This window comes from Ornithodoros turicata, chromosome 7 (assembly GCF_037126465.1).
Source record: "Ornithodoros turicata isolate Travis chromosome 7, ASM3712646v1, whole genome shotgun sequence".
Classification (NCBI taxonomy): domain Eukaryota; kingdom Metazoa; phylum Arthropoda; class Arachnida; order Ixodida; family Argasidae; genus Ornithodoros; species Ornithodoros turicata.
The window spans coordinates 2645858-2652924 of NC_088207.1; the positions used below are offsets into that span (position 1 = coordinate 2645858).

Here is a 7067-nt window from a genome sequence, read left to right on the forward strand (position 1 = left end):
GAACAAATAAAGAAAAAATGTGTTCCTTCACCAATTTTTTGCGGACGATCTATCGAACGGATTTTTGTTCTGAAAACTGCGCCGGTATCAGGTGACCAAAGGGACCAGATGTTCTCATTGGGACAACTTCGTATAGCTTTTATAGTTAAGCCGTTAGTCATTGAAAGTTAATTAGGACTTTCTCTTACGAGTTTGCTTATGCATTTCTAAGGAGAGCCCTTAGTTAAGACTATTAAGTTAATTAAGACTTTTTCTTACGAGTTTGCTAATGCATTTATAAGGAGAGCCCTTCATCATATGCTATATTGCAATTGATTTCGTCTCGGAAAAAGTGAGATATACATTTAAAAGAAATTGTTCGCATTTAGCTGGGACACCCTGTATATGTATGAAACTGTGAGAGCATAGCACTGGCACAGTGTGAGCGGGCAGATGTGCGCTGGTTCGCCGAGTGGAGAGCACTATGGGCACCACATCAAATAGCTTTCTATGTGCTGCTGGCCAACTTGTGATGTAGGAATGTGTCTTACCTGCTGGTTTGAATGGGAGTAGTATGCCTCTCTTAGCTGTTACGGATGAAAAATTATATAAATCAATGTTATGCTGAAACACGCACGTTCTGTCGCGAGCTCTCCGAAGGTATTCTTTCGTTTATATGTAGAGGAACACCGCCTGCTCTACATTTCACATTAGACACTTTAAGGTCTGTTCCGACATATAGCGATTTCTTATGCAACCCTAGAAAATAGCCCAATATTTTCCTCCCCATAGTGCTCCAAATCGCTAAAAATTACTGCTTGCAGGAGGTGAGCTCATGTCAACTTTTTCAGCGCTAGTATTAGCGTTGTATTCGTGTTGGCCAATGAGGAGGACCTTCAGCGATGACATCAGGGAGGCTAACGGCCACAGGCCAGGGAGGCCACATTCGTGAGGCCAACAGCGGCAAGCCGGTTTACGCCACCACCACTACCATCAGGGAAGTCGTGGAGTTGCTTTGAAAAAGCGTAGTATGATGACGATCATTAACTTTAGAAAGATACATCTCCCGTGGAATATCCTCCACGCGCGCTGCACAGTTGCGCTACGCCGGGGGAAATCACACCCTCTATAGTCTAGTGGCTAGCGCGGCCGGCGGCATTCAACGCGCTAGGACGTCGTCCGCGCAGAATAGAGCATGTTCTATTTTTCCCCAAAAGCGCTCGCGCAGTCGGAGTCGCGCTGCTGCAGTCACAGCGACTTTGCGCATGCGCAACGGTTGCAGGCCACTGCTGACGCGCGCGCGCGCGCTATAAACGCAAATTTACCGGATCGCTTTGCTTGGCGTGTCTGACTTCGGCTGTCGCTGACTGCGACGCCAAAAACGTTGGACTATATCTGCGCCTTTAGTTGACTTAGCGCGCTCTAACATTAGGGTTTTCCTTTGTACACGCTACACATAAAGGCATCGCCACATTTAACCGCAACGCGGGGTCGCGTGCACTGTACTGACGTCAGCGCCGCCAGCATCCACGCTGAAATACTGGATCACTGAACACAAGCGTCTTCACTCAGGGTCGCCAGATTTTGGCTACTTTCCTACTACTGGCTACCTCCAGACTGTCGTATCATCGAATTTTGAGCAATGGCGACTTGCTACACTCTGGTTACTTGTGTCGATACTTCTTCTGACTACATACAGGAAAGAGGACTTATGCCCAGTCCTATAGCCTAAGGTCAAACTAATAGAAAAAACTAAACCTGATACATTAATCCCATCGACACGTACCACATTGAAGTATCAAAATCACACAAGTATCAAATTCAACATTATAATGGATCACAGACGTTCATACAACAGCACGAGACATCACAACCTATTTGTCTGTCCCCATAAGGACGAAAACAGGAGATGCAATAACAGCACGGATAGCAGTACTAACGGTGCATAACACTCCGAAAGAGCGTTAACAAACTCTGTAACAGTGCTCAACACTCAACAACAGCAGGTTGTAATGAGTTCCACTTTACGAGAGTTTCAGGAAAAGACCATGACCGATCGTGACTTTGTGACACAAAGGCATGGTCGGTCAATACTACTGCAAAAAAAAAGAATAAAAATTGCAGCAGTTACTGGCACAAAGTTTTTGCCAGTAACTGCAGTAATTTTTCTCTATGTTTTCGGTATCTGTCCTCAGCTTATAAAATGGTAGACAATCCAACACTGATTTCAGACCAGGCGTGATTTCCTATCTCCGTCTCGCCTTCGGTTTTTTCCCAGACTAGGCAAAACCTTCGAGTACGACACTGTGCTCATGGCTGAAAACCGGATCGAAACGACTGTACCTTTGGTAGCAGCTTAACCATGGTCCAGTATATCTGAAAGGCATGTTGTCGGTAACTATAATCGCGCTGTAAAGTCATCACAAATAGTGGACCACAAGAAGAACAAACGCGTTTTACTAAAGCGACAGTCGAAGACCCAAGCGACTCATACCAAATATTTAAAAATAAAATAGAAAGCTATGTCTGATGCTTTCTTTTTCATGGTCAGTGTCACCGTACAAAGTATTCCAATTTGATGCAATTCAGACAACTAGTTCTAAATGCACTTTGTTGTCCGCGCTCTGCCGCGATGCACTGTCAGTGATTTCGTGATCCACCGAGTCGAGACTAACCCTCGAATTCGTAGATGTGATATGATCTCTACTTGCCGTGCAGATACTTTGGAAGAGCGCCAGTGCACTTCAGAAACCCTGCTCGGCTTGTAGCGTTCTCACGCAGCGAGCTCGAGTTTACACGCGTGGTGAAAATATAAGGTCAGCGCTCTGGCTACCTTGATCCTGACTTGAATAACGCTGGAGTACGGCAGCTCCGGGAAGTCACGTGACACTCAGAATCTTGCCTTGGCTTACCTTAGCTTTACGTAAGCTGATTCATCATCAATTTGTGTACACATATTGTAAGTCAACGCTAAGAAATGTCGTTTTTCACACAGCAATGCAAATTTTAGGCGCTAACTTGAGCGAAAATGTCGCTTCCAGTCGTAATTAAAGTTTGCAGGCTACGGCTTGACGAAGTAAGCCAAGCGCGAGGGTTCATGAAAGACAAAAAAACGTTTTGAGCGATGACAAGTCTTGGCGCAGACTTGCACGAGTCAAGACGCGGCTTCAAGTGAAGTCATATCTACGAACTCGGGGGTAAACATGCTGATGATACTGTTTCCCATATCTCGAGACTCGTGTATCGTCTATATCGCGATCGTGCACCCTTGCGATGTCCGTTAAGGTGGGTAGCTGATGCTTACATCACCGTGCAGCCGAAACAACCCGTAAACATGCAGTTCGTATCTGTTTATTATCTAAAAATACGTCTGTTTTGGCAGGACGTTTGAGTTGCAAACATCATAATGGCTTGTGTACGTACGTTCTGCCTACTGCTGGGTGCCTGAACAAGGTAGCCAGTCAGCTATAACGGGAAACATGTGGTGTAATCAATGAAGGGTGAGGGAGAGCAAAACACACGGGGGTAAACAGTTAATGGTGACATCATCCATACCAATGGAGGAATTCATAGCATGATTCCAACGTGATATGCAACTTCAAATGAACGCTCGCATCCGGAAACACATTTATGAAACACATGCTACTATGGTCGGCACCGGCTTATGGACAAATGTTTTGCCCTAAAAGTGCTTACATATTAAATGAACGAATTTTAAAGATCAGTGCTGCTTCTTCCGCTACAGTGCGCTGAGGTGTCAGATGCGAGCGTCAGACGCCCCCACTGCTGCGGCGGCACTGCAACACCACCTAGATAGAACAACGCCTCTCCATGCTTCCCTCTTCCGCGCCGTGACGTCACGCAATCCCGCCCAACTTCTGCTGCCGCGAGATTTTACATTGCTGGACTCTAAAAATAGAACTTTACCGCATAGCACGTTCTGCACCAACCATTGCCACGAATGATAGGGTTACCCCTTTGAATTCGAAGAGAAATGGGGGCGTACGCTTTTTTGTGGCAATTTTCCTGTATCCAAATTGACATAAAAAGGCGTACGCCTCCCTCTCTACTCCAACGAGAAGCGATAACCGTATCATTCCTGGCAATGGTTGGCGCAGAGCGTGCTAGTGGCGAAGTTCAGTTTTTAGAGTGTATACTCTAAAAGCAGAACTTCACCGCATTGTAACGGGACCCGATACTTCATTCCGCGCTTCACCAACTCCCCACCCATCATCCTGAAATAAAGTTGTTGTTGTTGCTTCGGGTACCAGACCAATTGTGACACGAGTCTGAAACGGAGAAATTTTAAGCTTCCTGAAGCCTGAAGAACACAAGCAATCATAAAAGTGCCAACTGTGTCAAACCACCTTTACATTATACTTGCGAGCTATCTCCATCAAGTAGTGTTGCGACCCATGCACATAACGAATAACTACTTGTTGTTCCAGCCTTAAAATATCAGTTCTCTAATGAATAACTACTTCTCTGCTATTTCTCTCCCTTTCCCTTGTGCGCATTCTTCAGCATTCTGTGGCAAGCAGGATGTCTTCCAATCTGAGCGGCAAAACTATTATTAGTTTCATGAGGACTGGACTTGGTTAGGGCTGACTTCACGTCGTCTGTTGCAATCTGTATTCTGATTGTCTTAGAGATGCTAGAGTAGAAGGGCATGAGTAGTTTCTGGAATCTCCGTTGGTAAGTCCAGCAAAGATGCTCGCCTTTACTGAAGTGAAAAAATTTTTCACTACGTAGACGACATTCTAGTAATCAGACCAGAGATAGACAGCAGCTGTTCGGATCAAGTGGCTACTTTCTATGAGCGAGCAGCCCGGGGACTTAGTTTCACAATAGAAAACATAACCAATGACAAATTCCGAATCTTGGACTTGGGATTAATCAGAAAAGGCCAGAATCTACGCTGGAGGCACCGACAGAGGGGCCGGAAACCTAACATGCTATTCTACTCTAACATATCTAAGACCATCAAAATAGGGATTGCAAGAAACGCCGTGAAATCAGTTTTAACCAAATGTTCTCCTCATGCGACTAATAATAGTTTTGCCGCTCAGGTCGGAAGACTAGTAAACGCTGAGCACAATGATGATTTTCTGGTCAATATTTGCCACAGAGTCCGGAAAAATGCGCACAAGGCAAATTGGGGAAAACAAAGAGTGGAAGACGAGAAGAGAAGATATACGACGTCGTTGCTGTCCAAAGCGACACCATGTACCCACGTGGTCCCAAGGAGTGTGTGCTCCCGATCGTCCACAATTGACGAAGAGGCCTGGACGTTGATGACGTAAGCTCGCTTCGAAGGGATGTGTCTGTCGGTCACGCCCCTATTTTTGCGTGGTAAGTGCGACGCCGGTGCACTGAATACGGTTAAAAGTCGATGTGTGTATTATATGAGGGATCATGAGAAACGTTTCATCGGTGTGACATCTCTTCAAGTTTCAAGAACAGTGGTATTCTGATCGCTTTCCAAGGTGATGCACTTCATTTTGTTTAGTTTTGTGTGCTTGCATATCAGCCAAGGCAACACCAATAAATAATACAAAGCACAAATAAACACCCACTTTTCTAGTTTCCATTTCATTTTGCCTCCAGAAGTTCAATGAAATTGGGATAGCGTGCTAGAGCTTCCTACTCGACCGATTCGCGAGCTGCATGGGTTGTCATGCAAGCCTGACAAAATTGACAAATATATAGGCTCTCGTCAGCTGCTCCCCCATTCATTAAAATGCTACTGTGACAACAACTGAGTTCCTTATCTGAAATTCCTGTTGAACTGAAGCGTGATACCCTCCCAGTCACAAATATATGTGCAGCAACGGGTTCCGCAGGTAAAAGTATACGGAATACGCTAATGATATAAACGTACTACAATGTGTCCCTGATCCTACTGAGTGGAACTGCTGGAGGTATATTCTTCTTGTTCTGTGCGTTACAATTGTCAGTTGGAAGTTACGGTACTGATAGAGCACAACTATATTACTCTAGCTCTGTCCGATAGGTTATTTCGTTTCCGCCACATAGTGTGCATCCTGCAAAACTAGCAAGTGGGTAGTTTTCCGTGTCGTCTCAACTACGGCTACCGGACTACAAGTTGTCTTACCTCAGCCAGGGCTGCCTGGTATGTGTAGTCCTGAAAAACGACAGGAAAAATAAACACGTCAGACGGTATACGAACCCTCGTGAGACTCATTTTCCCTCCCGCGGGCATCTTTTATGAGCAGTTTCTTTATTTTCTTTTTTTACGTATCTGTTGTTCATTGACCGTTCACGTTTAGGGTACTCAGCACTGCTAACGCCGAAAAGAATGCCCCTTGGCAACCATCACAACCAAATTGTTCTCTCTCGTGATACGTCATACGTACTGGTCATACACCGTTTCTTGTCAAATTCAATTTGCATAAAGTGTCACTGAAAGACTGAAATAATTGCAGTCGTCGAAAAACCCATACAGTGGCGAGAGTCAAACCCCACACCTCTCGATTGCTGGTCCCGAATGGTTGATAACCATTACGCTACGTGGAAAACAACTTCCCTACCAAGGGAGATATGACAAAAAACACACACACACACACACAAAGACAGACTAAGGCGACAACGAAAAACTGACACACACAGACAAAGTCTCAAATACAGCTAGAGCTTATTTGCAGAAGGATACAACAAGGTTAAGGCGGAGGGGATGGTAGTCTCATCAAAGGGCCGAAGGTCGTGCCGACGGCTTACTGACACAGTTCCTACACGGACGGATTGAGAAGACTTCTCTCAAAAGCCCCCTGGTGTGATCATTACCAACAGCCTTTACAACAGTATCTTGCCACGTAGGAACACGAGCCGTTACAACATAACGATGCTTTGCAATATCACAGGGATGAACGATATACTTTTTCAACGCATGTTCCTTGAAACGATCGTATACGCACCTCTTCGTTTGACCTGTGTAACAGAAGCCGCATGCTTGCAAAATTTCATAGATGACATTTTACTGACATTGGACGTAGGTCTTATGGTTTTTATAGGTTGCTTGAGTCTTTTCAGAGGGTGTAACATAGTCTAAGCGAAAATAATTTTTAAGA

The 7067-nt window shown here is 45.1% G+C and overlaps 1 long non-coding RNA gene across 1 annotated transcript; it reads right to left on the reverse strand.

Moving 5' to 3' along the window:
- Positions 1–522: 522 nt before the first annotated feature.
- Positions 523–6171, reverse strand: LOC135399454 (uncharacterized). Its single transcript, XR_010424274.1, has 4 exons — positions 6095–6171; positions 3403–3444; positions 2323–2355; positions 523–566 (listed from the first exon to the last, which is right to left on the reverse strand). It is a non-coding gene; the product is annotated as an uncharacterized LOC135399454 (long non-coding RNA).
- Positions 6172–7067: the final 896 nt, after the last annotated feature.